Source organism: Cucurbita pepo, chromosome 20 (genome assembly GCF_057944985.1).
Source record: "Cucurbita pepo subsp. pepo isolate OVF chromosome 20, ASM5794498v1, whole genome shotgun sequence".
Lineage (NCBI taxonomy): Eukaryota > Viridiplantae > Streptophyta > Magnoliopsida > Cucurbitales > Cucurbitaceae > Cucurbita > Cucurbita pepo.
Window position 1 is genome coordinate 13,942,323 of NC_141817.1, and position 21,333 is coordinate 13,963,655.

The window sequence follows — 21,333 nt, forward strand, 5'->3', positions numbered from 1 at the left end:
GGTTGAGGTTGTGAAGTCTTTTCGACACGAGTAAATGTGTTTTTTCTTCCATATTTTAAGCTTAGGACAATCTTTAGTGGATATGGTATGATACTAAAACAAGAAAACAACTTTTCAGATCGAGTTAACGACCCTGTCCCAATGGGCAAAAAAGTTCCTATGTTAACACCTATGGATTTTGAGTGAAAAATGGCCCGGAAGCGAAAGTGAAAAAAAATCGTTTTTTAACCATTTATATGTGTAAGACTCTTAAACTTGAGCGTTTCCTTACAGATTCGTCGAAAAAAATCGAAAGAAACAAAGGTTTTTCACATAGTCATTCGGGTGCCTCCACGAGGGTCTTTTCGTAAGGGTTGAGGTTGTGAAGTCTTTTCGACACGAGTAAATGTGTTTTTTCTTCCATATTTTAAGCTTAGGACAATCTTTAGTGGATATGGTATGATACTAAAACAAGAAAACAACTTTTCAGATCGAGTTAACGACCCTGTCCCAATGGGCAAAAAAGTTCCTATGTTAACACCTATGGATTTTGAGTGAAAAATGGCCCGGAAGCGAAAGTGAAAAAAATTCGTATTTTAACCATTTATATGTGTAAGACTCTTAAACTTGAGCGTTTCCTTATAGATTCGTCGAAAAACATCGAAAGAAACAAAGGTTTTCCACATAGTCATTCGGGTGCCTCCACGAGGGTCTTTACGTAAGGGTTGAGGTCGTGAAGTCTTTTCGACACGAGTAAATGTATTTTTTCTTCCATATTTTAAGCTTAGGACAATCTTTAGTGGATATGGTATGATACTAAAACAAGAAAACAACTTTTCAGATCGAGTTAACGACCCTGTCCCAATGGGCAAAAAAGTTCCTATGTTAACACCTATGGATTTTGAGTGAAAAATGGCCCGGAAGCGAAAGTGAAAAAAATTCGTTTTTTAACCATTTATATGTGTAAGACTCTTAAACTTGAGCGTTTCCTTACAGATTCGTCGAAAAACATCGAAAGAAACAAAGGTTTTTCAAATAGTGATTCGGATGCCTCCACGAGGGTCTTTTCGTAAGGGTTGAGGTTGTGAAGTCTTTTCGACACGAGTAAATGTGTTTTTTCTTCCATATTTTAAGCTTAGGACAATCTTTAGTGGATATGGTATGATACTAAAACAAGAAAACAACTTTTCAGATCGAGTTAACGACCCTGTCCCAATGGGCAAAAAAGTTCCTATGTTAACACCTATGGATTTTGAGTGAAAAATGGCCCGGAAGCGAAAGTGAAAAAAAATCGTTTTTTAACCATTTATATGTGTAAGACTCTTAAACTTGAGCGTTTCCTTACAGATTCGTCGAAAAAAATCGAAAGAAACAAAGGTTTTTCACATAGTCATTCGGGTGCCTCCACGAGGGTCTTTTCGTAAGGGTTGAGGTTGTGAAGTCTTTTCGACACGAGTAAATGTGTTTTTTCTTCCATATTTTAAGCTTAGGACAATCTTTAGTGGATATGGTATGATACTAAAACAAGAAAACAACTTTTCAGATCGAGTTAACGACCCTGTCCCAATGGGCAAAAAAGTTCCTATGTTAACACCTATGGATTTTGAGTGAAAAATGGCCCGGAAGCGAAAGTGAAAAAAATTCGTTTTTTAACCATTTATATGTGTAAGACTCTTAAACTTGAGCGTTTCCCTACAGATTCGTCGAAAAACATCGATAGAAACAAAGGTTTTTCAAATAGTGATTCGGATGCCTCCACGAGGGTCTTTTCGTAAGGGTTGAGGTTGTGAAGTCTTTTCGACACGAGTAAATGTTTTTTTTCTTCCATATTTTAAGCTTAGGACAATCTTTTGTGGATATGGTATGATACTGAAACGAGAAAACAACTTTTCAGATCGAGTTAACGACCCTGTCCCAATGGGCAAAAAAGTTCCTATGTTAACACCTATGGATTTTGAGTGAAAAATGGCCCGGAAGCGAAAGTGAAAAAAATTCGTATTTTAACCATTTATATGTGTAAGACTCTTAAACTTGAGCGTTTTCTTACAGATTCGTCGAAAAACATCGAAAGAAACAAAGGTTTTTCAAATAGTGATTCGGATGCCTCCACGAGGGTCTTTTCGTAAGGGTTGAGGTTGTGAAGTCTTTTCGACACGAGTAAATGTTTTTTTTCTTCCATATTTTAAGCTTAGGACAATCTTTAGTGGATATGGTATGATACTAAAACGAGAAAACAACTTTTCAGATCGAGTTAACGACCCTGTCCCAATGGGCAAAAAAGTTCCTATGTTAACACCTATGGATTTTGAGTGAAAAATGGCCCGGAAGCGAAAGTGAAAAAAATTCGTTTTTTAACCATTTATATGTGTAAGACTCTTAAACTTGAGCGTTTCCTTACAGATTCGTCGAAAAACATCGAAAGAAACAAAGGTTTTTCAAATAGTGATTCGGATGCCTCCACGAGGGTCTTTTCGTAAGGGTTGAGGTTGTGAAGTCTTTTCGACACGAGTAAATGTGTTTTTTCTTCCATATTTTAAGCTTAGGACAATCTTTAGTGGATATGGTATGATACTAAAACAAGAAAACAACTTTTCAGATCGAGTTAACGACCCTGTCCCAATGGGCAAAAAAGTTCCTATGTTAACACCTATGGATTTTGAGTGAAAAATGGCCCGGAAGCGAAAGTGAAAAAAAATCGTTTTTTAACCATTTATATGTGTAAGACTCTTAAACTTGAGCGTTTCCTTACAGATTCGTCGAAAAAAATCGAAAGAAACAAAGGTTTTTCACATAGTCATTCGGGTGCCTCCACGAGGGTCTTTTCGTAAGGGTTGAGGTTGTGAAGTCTTTTCGACACGAGTAAATGTGTTTTTTCTTCCATATTTTAAGCTTAGGACAATCTTTAGTGGATATGGTATGATACTAAAACAAGAAAACAACTTTTCAGATCGAGTTAACGACCCTGTCCCAATGGGCAAAAAAGTTCCTATGTTAACACCTATGGATTTTGAGTGAAAAATGGCCCGGAAGCGAAAGTGAAAAAAATTCGTATTTTAACCATTTATATGTGTAAGACTCTTAAACTTGAGCGTTTCCGTACAGATTCGTCGAAAAACATCGAAATAAACAAAGGTCTTTCACATAGTCATTCGGGTGCCTCCACGAGTGTCTTTTCGTAAGGGTTGAGGTTGTGAAGTCTTTTCGACACGAGTAAATGTGTTTTTTCTTCCATATTTTAAGCTTAGGACAATCTTTAGTGGATATGGTATGATACTAAAACAAGAAAACAACTTTTCAGATCGAGTTAACGACCCTGTCCGAATGGGCAAAAAAGTTCCTATGTTAACACCTATGGATTTTGAGTGAAAAATGGCCCGGAAGCGAAAGTGAAAAAAATTCGTATTTTAACCATTTATATGTGTAAGACTCTTAAACTTGAGCGTTTCCTTACAGATTCGTCGAAAAACATCGAAAGAAACAAAGGTTTTCCACATAGTCATTCGGGTGCCTCCACGAGGGTCTTTTCGTTAGGGTTGAGGTTGTGAAGTCTTTTCGACACGAGTAAATGTTTTTTTTCTTCCAAATTTTAAGCTTAGGACAATCTTTAGTGGATATGGTATGATACTAAAACGAGAAAATAACTTTTCAGATCGAGTTAACGACCCTGTCCCAATGGGCCAAAAAGTTCCTATGTTAACACCTATGGATTTTGATTGAAAAATGGCTCGGAAGCGAAATTGAAAAAAATTCGTATTTTAACCATTTATATGTGTAAGACTCTTAAACTTGGGCGTTTCCTTACAGATTCGTCGAAAAACATCGAAAGAAACAAAGGTTTTTCAAATAGTGATTTGGATGCCTCCACGAGGGTCTTTTCGTAAGGGTTGAGGTTGTGAAGTCTTTTCGACACGAGTAAATGTTTTTTTTCTTCCATATTTTAAGCTTAGGACAATCTTTTGTGGATATGGTATGATACTAAAACGAGAAAACAACTTTTCAGATCGAGTTAACGACCCTGTCCCAATGGGCAAAAAAGTTCCTATGTTAACACCTATGGATTTTGAGTGAAAAATGGCCCGGAAGCGAAAGTGAAAAAAATTCGTATTTTAACCATTTATATGTGTAAGACTCTTAAACTTGAGCGTTTCCGTACAGATTCGTCGAAAAACATCGAAATAAACAAAGGTCTTTCACATAGTCATTCGGGTGCCTCCACGAGTGTCTTTTCGTAAGGGTTGAGGTTGTGAAGTCTTTTCGACACGAGTAAATGTGTTTTTTCTTCCATATTTTAAGCTTAGGACAATCTTTAGTGGATATGGTATGATACTAAAACAAGAAAACAACTTTTCAGATCGAGTTAACGACCCTGTCCGAATGGGCAAAAAAGTTCCTATGTTAACACCTATGGATTTTGAGTGAAAAATGGCCCGGAAGCGAAAGTGAAAAAAATTCGTATTTTAACCATTTATATGTGTAAGACTCTTAAACTTGAGCGTTTCCTTACAGATTCGTCGAAAAACATCGAAAGAAACAAAGGTTTTCCACATAGTCATTCGGGTGCCTCCACGAGGGTCTTTTCGTTAGGGTTGAGGTTGTGAAGTCTTTTCGACACGAGTAAATGTTTTTTTTCTTCCAAATTTTAAGCTTAGGACAATCTTTAGTGGATATGGTATGATACTAAAACGAGAAAATAACTTTTCAGATCGAGTTAACGACCCTGTCCCAATGGGCCAAAAAGTTCCTATGTTAACACCTATGGATTTTGATTGAAAAATGGCTCGGAAGCGAAATTGAAAAAAATTCGTATTTTAACCATTTATATGTGTAAGACTCTTAAACTTGGGCGTTTCCTTACAGATTCGTCGAAAAACATCGAAAGAAACAAAGGTTTTTCAAATAGTGATTTGGATGCCTCCACGAGGGTCTTTTCGTAAGGGTTGAGGTTGTGAAGTCTTTTCGACACGAGTAAATGTTTTTTTTCTTCCATATTTTAAGCTTAGGACAATCTTTTGTGGATATGATATGATACTAAAACGAGAAAACAACTTTTCAGGTCGAGTTAACGACCCTGTCCCAATGGGCAAAAAAGTTCCTATGTTAACACCTATGGATTTTGAGTGAAAAATGGCCCGGAAGCGAAAGTGAAAAAAATTCGTATTTTAACCATTTATATGTGTAAGACTCTTAAACTTGAGCGTTTCCTTACAGATTCGTCGAAAAACATCGAAAGAAACAAAGGTTTTTCAAATAGTGATTCGGATGCCTCCACGAGGGTCTATTCGTAAGGGTTGAGGTTGTGAAGTCTTTTCGACACGAGTAAATGTTTTTTTTCTTCCATATTTTAAGCTTAGGACAATCTTTTGTGGATATGGTATGATACTAAAACGAGAAAACAACTTTTCAGATCGAGTTAACGACCCTGTCCCAATGGGCAAAAAAGTTCCTATGTTAACACCTATGGATTTTGAGTGAAAAATGGCCCGGAAGCGAAAGTGAAAAAAATTCGTATTTTAACCATTTATATGTGTAAGACTCTTAAACTTGAGCGTTTTCTTACAGATTCGTCGAAAAACATCGAAAGAAACAAAGGTTTTTCAAATAGTGATTCGGATGCCTCCACGAGGGTCTTTTCGTAAGGGTTGAGGTTGTGAAGTCTTTTCGACACGAGTAAATGTTTTTTTTCTTCCATATTTTAAGCTTAGGACAATCTTTTGTGGATATGGTATGATACTAAAACGAGAAAACAACTTTTCAGGTCGAGTTAACGACCCTGTCCCAATGGGCAAAAAAGTTCCTATGTTAACACCTATGGATTTTGAGTGAAAAATGGCCCGGAAGCGAAAGTGAAAAAAATTTGTATTTTAACCATTTATATGTGTAAGACTCTTAAACTTGAGCGTTTCCTTATAGATTCGTCGAAAAACATCGAAAGAAACAAAGGTTTTCCACATAGTCATTCGGGTGCCTCCACGAGGGTCTTTACGTAAGGGTTGAGGTTGTGAAGTCTTTTCGACACGAGTAAATGTATTTTTTCTTCCATATTTTAAGCTTAGGACAATCTTTAGTGGATATGGTATGATACTAAAACAAGAAAACAACTTTTCAGATCGAGTTAACGACCCTGTCCCAATGGGCAAAAAAGTTCCTATGTTAACACCTATGGATTTTGAGTGAAAAACGGCCCGGAAGCGAAAGTGAAAAAAATTCGTTTTTTAACCATTTATATGTGTAAGACTCTTAAACTTGAGCGTTTCCCTACAGATTCGTCGAAAAACATCGAAAGAAACAAAGGTTTTTCAAATAGTGATTCGGATGCCTCCACGAGGGTCTTTTCGTAAGGGTTGAGGTTGTGAAGTCTTTTCGACACGAGTAAATGTTTTTTTTCTTCCATATTTTAAGCTTAGGACAATCTTTTGTGGATATGGTATGATACTAAAACGAGAAAACAACTTTTCAGATCGAGTTAACGACCCTGTCCCAATGGGCAAAAAAGTTCCTATGTTAACACCTATGGATTTTGAGTGAAAAATGGCCCGGAAGCGAAAGTGAAAAAAATTTGTATTTTAACCATTTATATGTGTAAGACTCTTAAACTTGAGCGTTTCCTTATAGATTCGTCGAAAAACATCGAAAGAAACAAAGGTTTTCCACATAGTCATTCGGGTGCCTCCACGAGGGTCTTTACGTAAGGGTTGAGGTTGTGAAGTCTTTTCGACACGAGTAAATGTATTTTTTCTTCCATATTTTAAGCTTAGGACAATCTTTAGTGGATATGGTATGATACTAAAACAAGAAAACAACTTTTCAGATCGAGTTAACGACCCTGTCCCAATGGGCAAAAAAGTTCCTATGTTAACACCTATGGATTTTGAGTGAAAAATGGCCCGGAAGCGAAAGTGAAAAAAATTCGTTTTTTAACCATTTATATGTGTAAGACTCTTAAACTTGAGCGTTTCCCTACAGATTCGTCGAAAAACATCGAAAGAAACAAAGGTTTTTCAAATAGTGATTCGGATGCCTCCACGAGGGTCTTTTCGTAAGGGTTGAGGTTGTGAAGTCTTTTCGACACGAGTAAATGTTTTTTTTCTTCCATATTTTAAGCTTAGGACAATCTTTTGTGGATATGGTATGATACTAAAACGAGAAAACAACTTTTCAGATCGAGTTAACGACCCTGTCCCAATGGGCAAAAAAGTTCCTATGTTAACACCTATGGATTTTGAGTGAAAAATGGCCCGGAAGCGAAAGTGAAAAAAATTCGTATTTTAACCATTTATATGTGTAAGACTCTTAAACTTGAGCGTTTCCGTACAGATTCGTCGAAAAACATCGAAATAAACAAAGGTCTTTCACATAGTCATTCGGGTGCCTCCACGAGTGTCTTTTCGTAAGGGTTGAGGTTGTGAAGTCTTTTCGACACGAGTAAATGTGTTTTTTCTTCCATATTTTAAGCTTAGGACAATCTTTAGTGGATATGGTATGATACTAAAACAAGAAAACAACTTTTCAGATCGAGTTAACGACCCTGTCCGAATGGGCAAAAAAGTTCCTATGTTAACACCTATGGATTTTGAGTGAAAAATGGCCCGGAAGCGAAAGTGAAAAAAATTCATATTTTAACCATTTATATGTGTAAGACTCTTAAACTTGAGCGTTTCCTTACAGATTCGTCGAAAAACATCGAAAGAAACAAAGGTTTTCCACATAGTCATTCGGGTGCCTCCACGAGGGTCTTTTCGTTAGGGTTGAGGTTGTGAAGTCTTTTCGACACGAGTAAATGTTTTTTTTCTTCCAAATTTTAAGCTTAGGACAATCTTTAGTGGATATGGTATGATACTAAAACGAGAAAATAACTTTTCAGATCGAGTTAACGACCCTGTCCCAATGGGCCAAAAAGTTCCTATGTTAACACCTATGGATTTTGATTGAAAAATGGCTCGGAAGCGAAATTGAAAAAAATTCGTATTTTAACCATTTATATGTGTAAGACTCTTAAACTTGGGCGTTTCCTTACAGATTCGTCGAAAAACATCGAAAGAAACAAAGGTTTTTCAAATAGTGATTTGGATGCCTCCACGAGGGTCTTTTCGTAAGGGTTGAGGTTGTGAAGTCTTTTCGACACGAGTAAATGTTTTTTTTCTTCCATATTTTAAGCTTAGGACAATCTTTTGTGGATATGATATGATACTAAAACGAGAAAACAACTTTTCAGGTCGAGTTAACGACCCTGTCCCAATGGGCAAAAAAGTTCCTATGTTAACACCTATGGATTTTGAGTGAAAAATGGCCCGGAAGCGAAAGTGAAAAAAATTCGTATTTTAACCATTTATATGTGTAAGACTCTTAAACTTGAGCGTTTCCTTACAGATTCGTCGAAAAACATCGAAAGAAACAAAGGTTTTTCAAATAGTGATTCGGATGCCTCCACGAGGGTCTTTTCGTAAGGGTTGAGGTTGTGAAGTCTTTTCGACACGAGTAAATGTTTTTTTTCTTCCATATTTTAAGCTTAGGACAATCTTTTGTGGATATGGTATGATACTAAAACGAGAAAACAACTTTTCAGATCGAGTTAACGACCCTGTCCCAATGGGCAAAAAAGTTCCTATGTTAACACCTATGGATTTTGAGTGAAAAATGGCCCGGAAGCGAAATTCAAAAAAATTCGTATTTTAACCATTTATATGTGTAAGACTCTTAAACTTGAGCGTTTTCTTACAGATTCGTCGAAAAACATCGAAAGAAACAAAGGTTTTTCAAATAGTGATTCGGATGCCTCCACGAGGGTCTTTTCGTAAGGGTTGAGGTTGTGAAGTCTTTTCGACACGAGTAAATGTTTTTTTTCTTCCATATTTTAAGCTTAGGACAATCTTTTGTGGATATGGTATGATACTAAAACGAGAAAACAACTTTTCAGGTCGAGTTAACGACCCTGTCCCAATGGGCAAAAAAGTTCCTATGTTAACACCTATGGATTTTGAGTGAAAAATGGCCCGGAAGCGAAAGTGAAAAAAATTTGTATTTTAACCATTTATATGTGTAAGACTCTTAAACTTGAGCGTTTCCTTATAGATTCGTCGAAAAACATCGAAAGAAACAAAGGTTTTCCACATAGTCATTCGGGTGCCTCCACGAGGGTCTTTACGTAAGGGTTGAGGTTGTGAAGTCTTTTCGACACGAGTAAATGTATTTTTTCTTCCATATTTTAAGCTTAGGACAATCTTTAGTGGATATGGTATGATACTAAAACAAGAAAACAACTTTTCAGATCGAGTTAACGACCCTGTCCCAATGGGCAAAAAAGTTCCTATGTTAACACCTATGGATTTTGAGTGAAAAATGGCCCGGAAGCGAAAGTGAAAAAAATTCGTTTTTTAACCATTTATATGTGTAAGACTCTTAAACTTGAGCGTTTCCCTACAGATTCGTCGAAAAACATCGAAAGAAACAAAGGTTTTTCAAATAGTGATTCGGATGCCTCCACGAGGGTCTTTTCGTAAGGGTTGAGGTTGTGAAGTCTTTTCGACACGAGTAAATGTTTTTTTTCTTCCATATTTTAAGCTTAGGACAATCTTTTGTGGATATGGTATGATACTAAAATGAGAAAACAACTTTTCAGATCGAGTTAACGACCCTGTCCCAATGGGCAAAAAAGTTCCTATGTTAACACCTATGGATTTTGAGTGAAAAATGGCCCGGAAGCGAAAGTGAAAAAAATTCGTTTTTTAACCATTTATATGTGTAAGACTCTTAAACTTGAGCGTTTCCTTACAGATTCGTCGAAAAACATCGAAAGAAACAAAGGTTTTTCAAATAGTGATTCGGATGCCTCCACGAGGGTCTTTTCGTAAGGGTTGAGGTTGTGAAGTCTTTTCGACACGAGTAAATGTTTTTTTTCTTCCATATTTTAAGCTTAGGACAATCTTTTGTGGATATGGTATGATACTAAAACGAGAAAACAACTTTTCAGATCGAGTTAACGACCCTGTCCCAATGGGCAAAAAAGTTCCTATGTTAACACCTATGGATTTTGAGTGAAAAATGGCCCGGAAGCGAAAGTGAAAAAAATTCGTATTTTAACCATTTATATGTGTAAGACTCTTAAACTTGAGCGTTTCCGTACAGATTCGTCGAAAAACATCGAAATAAACAAAGGTCTTTCAAATAGTGATTCGGATGCCTCCACGAGGGTCTTTTCGTAAGGGTTGAGGTTGTGAAGTCTTTTCGACACGAGTAAATGTTTTTTTTCTTCCATATTTTAAGCTTAGGACAATCTTTAGTGGATATGGTATGATACTAAAACGAGAAAACAACTTTTCAGATCGAGTTAACTACCCTGTCCCAATGGGCAAAAAATTCCTATGTTAACACCTATGGATTTTGAGTGAAAAATGGCCCGGAAGTGAAAGTGAAAAAAATTCGTATTTTAACCATTTATATGTGTAAGAATCTTAAACTTGAGCGTTTCCTTACAGATTCGTCGAAAAACATCGAAAGAAACAAAGGTTTTTCAAATAGTGATTCGGATGCCTCCACGAGGGTCTTTTCGTAAGGGTTGAGGTTGTGAAGTCTTTTCGACACGAGTAAATGTGTTTTTTCTTCCATATTTTAAGCTTAGGACAATCTTTAGTGGATATTGTATGATACTAAAACAAGAAAACAACTTTTCAGATCGAGTTAACGACCCTGTCCGAATGGGCAAAAAAGTTCCTATGTTAACACCTATGGATTTTGAGTGAAAAATGGCCCGGAAGCGAAAGTGAAAAAAATTCGTATTTTAACCATTTATATGTGTAAGACTCTTAAACTTGAGCGTTTCCTTACAGATTCGTCGAAAAACATCGAAAGAAACAAAGGTTTTCCACATAGTCATTCGGGTGCCTCCACGAGGGTCTTTTCCTTAGGGTTGAGGTTGTGAAGTCTTTTCGACACGAGTAAATGTTTTTTTTCTTCCAAATTTTAAGCTTAGGACAATCTTTAGTGGATATGGTATGATACTAAAACGAGAAAATAACTTTTCAGATCGAGTTAACGACCCTGTCCCAATGGGCCAAAAAGTTCCTATGTTAACACCTATGGATTTTGATTGAAAAATGGTTCGGAAGCGAAATTGAAAAAAATTCGTATTTTAACCATTTATATGTGTAAGACTCTTAAACTTGGGCGTTTCCTTACAGATTCGTCGAAAAACATTGAAAGAAACAAAGGTTTTTCAAATAGTGATTTGGATGCCTCCACGAGGGTCTTTTCGTAAGGGTTGAGGTTGTGAAGTCTTTTCGACACGAGTAAATGTTTTTTTTCTTCCATATTTTAAGCTTAGGACAATCTTTTGTGGATATGATATGATACTAAAACGAGAAAACAACTTTTCAGGTCGAGTTAACGACCCTGTCCCAATGGGCAAAAAAGTTCCTATGTTAACACCTATGGATTTTGAGTGAAAAATGGCCCGGAAGCGAAAGTGAAAAAAATTCGTATTTTAACCATTTATATGTGTAAGACTCTTAAACTTGAGCGTTTCCTTACAGATTCGTCGAAAAACATCGAAAGAAACAAAGGTTTTTCAAATAGTGATTCGGATGCCTCCACGAGGGTCTTTTCGTAAGGGTTGAGGTTGTGAAGTCTTTTCGACACGAGTAAATGTTTTTTTTCTTCCATATTTTAAGCTTAGGACAATCTTTTGTGGATATGGTATGATACTAAAACGAGAAAACAACTTTTCAGATCGAGTTAACGACCCTGTCCCAATGGGCAAAAAAGTTCCTATGTTAACACCTATGGATTTTGAGTGAAAAATGGCCCGGAAGCAAACGTGAAAAAAATTCGTATTTTAACCATTTATATGTGTAAGACTCTTAAACTTGAGCGTTTCCTTACAGATTCGTCGAAAAACATCGAAAGAAACAAAGGTTTTTCAAATAGTGATTCGGATGCCTACACGAGGGTCTTTTCGTAAGGGTTGAGGTTGTGAAGTCTTTTCGACACGAGTAAATGTTTTTTTTCTTCCATATTTTAAGCTTAGGACAATCTTTTGTGGATATGGTATGATACTAAAATGAGAAAACAACTTTTCAGATCGAGTTAACGACCCTGTCCCAATGGGCAAAAAAGTTCTTATGTTAACACCTATGGATTTTGAGTGAAAAATGGCCCGGAAGCGAAAGTGAAAAAAATTCGTATTTTAACCATTTATATGTGTAAGACTCTTAAACTTGAGCGTTTCCTTACAGATTCGTCGAAAAACATCGAAAGAAACAAAGGTCTTTCACATAGTCATTCGGGTGCCTCCACGAGGGTCTTTTCGTAAGGGTTGAGGTTGTGAAGTCTTTTCGACACGAGTAAATGTGTTTTTTCTTTCATATTTTAAGCTTAGGACAATCTTTAGTGGATATGGTATGATACTGAAACGACAAAACAACTTTTCAGATCGAGTTAACGACCCTGTCCCAATGGGCAAAAAAGTTCCTATGTTAACACCTATGGATTTTGAGTGAAAAATGGCCCGGAAGCGAAAGTGAAAAAAATTCGTATTTTAACCATTTATATGTGTAAGACTCTTAAACTTGAGCGTTTCCTTACAGATTCGTCGAAAAACATCGAAAGAAACAAAGGTCTTTCACATAGTCATTCGGGTGCCTCCACGAGGGTCTTTTCGTAAGGGTTGAGGTTGTGAAGTCTTTTCGACACGAGTAAATGTTTTTTTTCTTCCATATTTTAAGCTTAGGACAATCTTTAGTGGATATGGTATGATACTAAAACGAGAAAACAACTTTTCAGATCGAGTTAACTACCCTGTCCCAATGGGCAAAAAATTCCTATGTTAACACCTATGGATTTTGAGTGAAAAATGGCCCGGAAGCGAAAGTGAAAAAAATTCGTATTTTAACCATTTATATGTGTAAGACTCTTAAACTTGAGCGTTTCCTTACAGATTCGTCGAAAAACATCAAAAGAAACAAAGGTTTTTCAAATAGTGATTCGGATGCCTCCACGAGGGTTTTTTCGTAAGGGTTGAGGTTGTGAAGTCTTTTCGACACGAGTAAATGTTTTTTTTCTTCCATATTTTAAGCTTAGGACAATCTTTAGTGGATATGGTATGATACTAAAACGAGAAAACAACTTTTCAGATCGAGTTAACGACCCTGTCCCAATGGGCAAAAAAGTTCCTATGTTAACACCTATGGATTTTGAGTGAAAAATGGCCCGGAAGCGAAAGTGAAAAAAATTCGTATTTTAACCATTTATATGTGTAAGACTCTTAAACTTGAGCGTTTCCTTATAGATTCGTCGAAAAACATCGAAAGAAACAAAGGTTTTCCACATAGTCATTCGGGTGCCTCCACGAGGGTCTTTACGTAAAGGTTGAGGTTGTGAAGTCTTTTCGACACGAGTAAATGTATTTTTTCTTCCATATTTTAAGCTTAGGACAATCTTTAGTGGATATGGTATGATACTAAAACGAGAAAATAACTTTTCAGATCGAGTTAACGACCCTGTCCCAATGGGCCAAAAAGTTCCTATGTTAACACCTATGGATTTTGAGTGAAAAATGGCCCGGAAGCAAACGTGAAAAAAATTCGTATTTTAACCATTTATATGTGTAAGACTCTTAAACTTGAGCGTTTCCTTACAGATTCGTCGAAAAACATCGAAAGAAACAAAGGTTTTTCAAATAGTGATTCGGATGCCTACACGAGGGTCTTTTCGTAAGGGTTGAGGTTGTGAAGTCTTTTCGACACGAGTAAATGTTTTTTTTCTTCCATATTTTAAGCTTAGGACAATCTTTTGTGGATATGGTATGATACTAAAATGAGAAAACAACTTTTCAGATCGAGTTAACGACCCTGTCCCAATGGGCAAAAAAGTTCTTATGTTAACACCTATGGATTTTGAGTGAAAAATGGCCCGGAAGCGAAAGTGAAAAAAATTCGTATTTTAACCATTTATATGTGTAAGACTCTTAAACTTGAGCGTTTCCTTACAGATTCGTCGAAAAACATCGAAAGAAACAAAGGTCTTTCACATAGTCATTCGGGTGCCTCCACGAGGGTCTTTTCGTAAGGGTTGAGGTTGTGAAGTCTTTTCGACACGAGTAAATGTGTTTTTTCTTTCATATTTTAAGCTTAGGACAATCTTTAGTGGATATGGTATGATACTGAAACGACAAAACAACTTTTCAGATCGAGTTAACGACCCTGTCCCAATGGGCAAAAAAGTTCCTATGTTAACACCTATGGATTTTGAGTGAAAAATGGCCCGGAAGCGAAAGTGAAAAAAATTCGTATTTTAACCATTTATATGTGTAAGACTCTTAAACTTGAGCGTTTCCTTACAGATTCGTCGAAAAACATCAAAAGAAACAAAGGTTTTTCAAATAGTGATTCGGATGCCTCCACGAGGGTTTTTTCGTAAGGGTTGAGGTTGTGAAGTCTTTTCGACACGAGTAAATGTTTTTTTTCTTCCATATTTTAAGCTTAGGACAATCTTTAGTGGATATGGTATGATACTAAAACGAGAAAACAACTTTTCAGATCGAGTTAACGACCCTGTCCCAATGGGCAAAAAAGTTCCTATGTTAACACCTATGGATTTTGAGTGAAAAATGGCCCGGAAGCAAACGTGAAAAAAATTCGTATTTTAACCATTTATATGTGTAAGACTCTTAAACTTGAGCGTTTCCTTACAGATTCGTCGAAAAACATCGAAAGAAACAAAGGTTTTTCAAATAGTGATTCGGATGCCTACACGAGGGTCTTTTCGTAAGGGTTGAGGTTGTGAAGTCTTTTCGACACGAGTAAATGTTTTTTTTCTTCCATATTTTAAGCTTAGGACAATCTTTTGTGGATATGGTATGATACTAAAATGAGAAAACAACTTTTCAGATCGAGTTAACGACCCTGTCCCAATGGGCAAAAAAGTTCTTATGTTAACACCTATGGATTTTGAGTGAAAAATGGCCCGGAAGCGAAAGTGAAAAAAATTCGTATTTTAACCATTTATATGTGTAAGACTCTTAAACTTGAGCGTTTCCTTACAGATTCGTCGAAAAACATCGAAAGAAACAAAGGTCTTTCACATAGTCATTCGGGTGCCTCCACGAGGGTCTTTTCGTAAGGGTTGAGGTTGTGAAGTCTTTTCGACACGAGTAAATGTGTTTTTTCTTTCATATTTTAAGCTTAGGACAATCTTTAGTGGATATGGTATGATACTGAAACGACAAAACAACTTTTCAGATCGAGTTAACGACCCTGTCCCAATGGGCAAAAAAGTTCCTATGTTAACACCTATGGATTTTGAGTGAAAAATGGCCCGGAAGCGAAAGTGAAAAAAATTCGTATTTTAACCATTTATATGTGTAAGACTCTTAAACTTGAGCGTTTCCTTACAGATTCGTCGAAAAACATCGAAAGAAACAAAGGTCTTTCACATAGTCATTCGGGTGCCTCCACGAGGGTCTTTTCGTAAGGGTTGAGGTTGTGAAGTCTTTTCGACACGAGTAAATGTTTTTTTTCTTCCATATTTTAAGCTTAGGACAATCTTTAGTGGATATGGTATGATACTAAAACGAGAAAACAACTTTTCAGATCGAGTTAACTACCCTGTCCCAATGGGCAAAAAATTCCTATGTTAACACCTATGGATTTTGAGTGAAAAATGGCCCGGAAGCGAAAGTGAAAAAAATTCGTATTTTAACCATTTATATGTGTAAGACTCTTAAACTTGAGCGTTTCCTTACAGATTCGTCGAAAAACATCAAAAGAAACAAAGGTTTTTCAAATAGTGATTCGGATGCCTCCACGAGGGTTTTTTCGTAAGGGTTGAGGTTGTGAAGTCTTTTCGACACGAGTAAATGTTTTTTTTCTTCCATATTTTAAGCTTAGGACAATCTTTAGTGGATATGGTATGATACTAAAACGAGAAAACAACTTTTCAGATCGAGTTAACGACCCTGTCCCAATGGGCAAAAAAGTTCCTATGTTAACACCTATGGATTTTGAGTGAAAAATGGCCCGGAAGCAAACGTGAAAAAAATTCGTATTTTAACCATTTATATGTGTAAGACTCTTAAACTTGAGCGTTTCCTTACAGATTCGTCGAAAAACATCGAAAGAAACAAAGGTTTTTCAAATAGTGATTCGGATGCCTACACGAGGGTCTTTTCGTAAGGGTTGAGGTTGTGAAGTCTTTTCGACACGAGTAAATGTTTTTTTTCTTCCATATTTTAAGCTTAGGACAATCTTTTGTGGATATGGTATGATACTAAAATGAGAAAACAACTTTTCAGATCGAGTTAACGACCCTGTCCCAATGGGCAAAAAAGTTCTTATGTTAACACCTATGGATTTTGAGTGAAAAATGGCCCGGAAGCGAAAGTGAAAAAAATTCGTATTTTAACCATTTATATGTGTAAGACTCTTAAACTTGAGCGTTTCCTTACAGATTCTTCGAAAAACATCGAAAGAAACACAGGTCTTTCACATAGTCATTCGGGTGCCTCCACGAGGGTCTTTTCGTAAGGGTTGAGGTTGTGAAGTCTTTTCGACACGAGTAAATGTGTTTTTTCTTTCATATTTTAAGCTTAGGACAATCTTTAGTGGATATGGTATGATACTGAAACGACAAAACAACTTTTCAGATCGAGTTAACGACCCTGTCCCAATGGGCAAAAAAGTTCCTATGTTAACACCTATGGATTTTGAGTGAAAAATGGCCCGGAAGCGAAAGTGAAAAAAATTCGTATTTTAACCATTTATATGTGTAAGACTCTTAAACTTGAGCGTTTCCTTACAGATTCGTCGAAAAACATCGAAAGAAACAAAGGTCTTTCACATAGTCATTCGGGTGCCTCCACGAGGGTCTTTTCGTAAGGGTTGAGGTTGTGAAGTCTTTTCGACACGAGTAAATGTTTTTTTTCTTCCATATTTTAAGCTTAGGACAATCTTTAGTGGATATGGTATGATACTAAAACGAGAAAACAACTTTTCAGATCGAGTTAACGACCCTGTCCCAATGGGCAAAAAAGTTCCTATGTTAACACCTATGGATTTTGAGTGAAAAATGGCCCGGAAGCAAACGTGAAAAAAATTCGTATTTTAACCATTTATATGTGTAAGACTCTTAAACTTGAGCGTTTCCTTACAGATTCGTCGAAAAACATCGAAAGAAACAAAGGTTTTTCAAATAGTGATTCGGATGCCTACACGAGGGTCTTTTCGTAAGGGTTGAGGTTGTGAAGTCTTTTCGACACGAGTAAATGTTTTTTTTCTTCCATATTTTAAGCTTAGGACAATCTTTTGTGGATATGGTATGATACTAAAATGAGAAAACAACTTTTCAGATCGAGTTAACGACCCTGTCCCAATGGGCAAAAAAGTTCTTATGTTAACACCTATGGATTTTGAGTGAAAAATGGCCCGGAAGCGAAAGTGAAAAAAATTCGTATTTTAACCATTTATATGTGTAAGACTCTTAAACTTGAGCGTTTCCTTACAGATTCTTCGAAAAACATCGAAAGAAACACAGGTCTTTCACATAGTCATTCGGGTGCCTCCACGAGGGTCTTTTCGTAAGGGTTGAGGTTGTGAAGTCTTTTCGACACGAGTAAATGTGTTTTTTCTTTCATATTTTAAGCTTAGGACAATCTTTAGTGGATATGGTATGATACTGAAACGACAAAACAACTTTTCAGATCGAGTTAACGACCCTGTCCCAATGGGCAAAAAAGTTCCTATGTTAACACCTATGGATTTTGAGTGAAAAATGGCCCGGAAGCGAAAGTGAAAAAAATTCGTATTTTAACCATTTATATGTGTAAGACTCTTAAACTTGAGCGTTTCCTTACAGATTCGTCGAAAAACATCGAAAGAAACAAAGGTCTTTCACATAGTCATTCGGGTGCCTCCACGAGGGTCTTTTCGTAAGGGTTGAGGTTGTGAAGTCTTTTCGACACGAGTAAATGTTTTTTTTCTTCCATATTTTAAGCTTAGGACAATCTTTAGTGGATATGGTATGATACTAAAACGAGAAAACAACTTTTCAGATCGAGTTAACTACCCTGTCCCAATGGGCAAAAAATTCCTATGTTAACACCTATGGATTTTGAGTGAAAAATGGCCCGGAAGCGAAAGTGAAAAAAATTCGTATTTTAACCATTTATATGTGTAAGACTCTTAAACTTGAGCGTTTCCTTACAGATTCGTCGAAAAACATCAAAAGAAACAAAGGTTTTTCAAATAGTGATTCGGATGCCTCCACGAGGGTTTTTTCGTAAGGGTTGAGGTTGTGAAGTCTTTTCGACACGAGTAAATGTTTTTTTTCTTCCATATTTTAAGCTTAGGACAATCTTTAGTGGATATGGTATGATACTAAAACGAGAAAACAACTTTTCAGATCGAGTTAACTACCCTGTCCCAATGGGCAAAAAATTCCTATGTTAACACCTATGGATTTTGAGTGAAAAATGGCCCGGAAGCGAAAGTGAAAAAAATTCGTATTTTAACCATTTATATGTGTAAGACTCTTAAACTTGAGCGTTTCCTTACAGATTCGTCGAAAAACATCGAAAGAAACAAAGGTTTTTCAAATAGTGATTCGGATGCCTCCACGAGGGTCTTTTCGTAAGGGTTGAGGTTGTGAAGTCTTTTCGACACGAGTAAATGTTTTTTTTCTTCCATATTTTAAGCTTAGGACAATCTTTTGTGGATATGGTATGATACTAAAATGAGAAAACAACTTTTCAGATCGAGTTAACGACCCTGTCCCAATGGGCAAAAAAGTTCTTATGTTAACACCTATGGATTTTGAGTGAAAAATGGCCCGGAAGCGAAAGTGAAAAAAATTCGTATTTTAACCATTTATATGTGTAAGACTCTTAAACTTGAGCGTTTCCTTACAGATTCGTCGAAAAACATCGAAAGAAACAAAGGTCTTTCACATAGTCATTCGGGTGCCTCCACGAGGGTCTTTTCGTAAGGGTTGAGGTTGTGAAGTCTTTTCGACACGAGTAAATGTGTTTTTTCTTTCATATTTTAAGCTTAGGACAATCTTTAGTGGATATGGTATGATACTGAAACGACAAAACAACTTTTCAGATCGAGTTAACGACCCTGTCCCAATGGGCAAAAAAGTTCCTATGTTAACACCTATGGATTTTGAGTGAAAAATGGCCCGGAAGCGAAAGTGAAAAAAATTCGTATTTTAACCATTTATATGTGTAAGACTCTTAAACTTGAGCGTTTCCTTACAGATTCGTCGAAAAACATCGAAAGAAACAAAGGTTTTTCAAATAGTGATTCGGATGCCTCCACGAGGGTTTTTTCGTAAGGGTTGAGGTTGTGAAGTCTTTTCGACACGAGTAAATGTTTTTTTTCTTCCATATTTTAAGCTTAGGACAATCTTTAGTGGATATGGTATGATACTAAAACGAGAAAACAACTTTTCAGATCGAGTTAACTACCCTGTCCCAATGGGCAAAAAATTCCTATGTTAACACCTATGGATTTTGAGTGAAAAATGGCCCGGAAGCGAAAGTGAAAAAAATTCGTATTTTAACCATTTATATGTGTAAGACTCTTAAACTTGAGCGTTTCCTTACAGATTCGTCGAAAAACATCGAAAGAAACAAAGGTCTTTCACATAGTCATTCGGGTGCCTCCACGAGGGTCTTTTCGTAAGGGTTGAGGTTGTGAAGTCTTTTCGACATGAGTAAATGTGTTTTTTCTTCCATATTTTAAGCTTAGGACAATCTTTAGTGGATATGGTATGATACTGAAACGACAAAACAACTTTTCAGATCGAGTTAACGACCCTGTCCCAATGGGCAAAAAAGTTCCTATGTTAACACCTATGGATTTTGAGTGAAAAATGGCCCGGAAGCGAAAGTGAAAAAAATTCGTATTTTAACCATTTATATGTGTAAGACTCTTAAACTTGAGCGTTTCCTTACAGATTCGTCGAAAAACATCGAAAGAAACAAAGGTCTTTCACATAGTCATTCGGGTGCCTCCACGAGGGTCTTTTCGTAAGGGTTGAGGTTGTGAAGTCTTTTCGACACGAGTAAATGTTTTTTTTCTTCCATATTTTAAGCTTAGGACAATCTTTAGTGGATATGGTATGATACTAAAACGAGAAAACAACTTTTCAGATCGAGTTAACTACCCTGTCCCAATGGGCAAAAAATTCCTATGTTAACACCTATGGATTTTGAGTGAAAAATGGCCCGGAAGCGAAAGTGAAAAAAATTCGTATTTTAACCATTTATATGTGTAAGACTCTTAAACTTGAGCGTTTCCTTACAGATTCGTCGAAAAACATCGAAAGAAACAAAGGTTTTTCAAATAGTGATTCGGATGCCTCCACGAGGGTTTTTTCGTAAGGGTTGAGGTTGTGAAGTCTTTTCGACACGAGTAAATGTTTTTTTTCTTCCATATTTTAAGCTTAGGACAATCTTTAGTGGATATGGTATGATACTAAAACGAGAAAACAACTTTTCAGATCGAGTTAACTACCCTGTCCCAATGGGCAAAAAATTCCTATGTTAACACCTATGGATTTTGAGTGAAAAATGGCCCGGAAGCGAAAGTGAAAAAAATTCGTATTTTAACCATTTATATGTGTAAGACTCTTAAACTTGAGCGTTTCCTTACAGACTCGTCGAAAAACATCGAAAGAAACAAAGGTTTTCCACATAGTCATTCGGGTGCCTCCACGAGGGTCTTTTCGTTAGGGTTGAGGTTGTGAAGTCTTTTCGACACGAGTAAATGTTTTTTTTCTTCCAAATTTTAAGCTTAGGACAATCTTTAGGAGATATGGTATGATACTAAAACGAGAAAATAACTTTTCAGATCGAGTTAACGACCCTGTCCCAATGGGCCAAAAAGTTCCTATGTTAACACCTATGGATTTTGATTGAAAAATGGCTCGGAAGCGAAATTGAAAAAAATTCGTATTTTAACCATTTATATGTGTAAGACTCTTAAACTTGAGCGTTTCCTTACAGATTCGTCGAAAAACATCGAAAGAAACAAAGGTCTTTCACATAGTCATTCGGGTGCCTCCACGAGGGTCTTTTCGTAAGGGTTGAGGTTGTGAAGTCTTTTCGACACGAGTAAATGTGTTTTTTCTTCCATATTTTAAGCTTAGGACAATCTTTAGTGGATATGGTATGATACTAAAACGAGAAAACAACTTTTCAGATCGAGTTAACTACCCTGTCCCAATGGGCAAAAAATTCCTATGTTAACACCTATGGATTTTGAGTGAAAAATGGCCCGGAAGCGAAAGTGAAAAAAATTCGTATTTTAACCATTTATATGTGTAAGACTCTTAAACTTGAGCGTTTCCTTACAGATTCGTCGA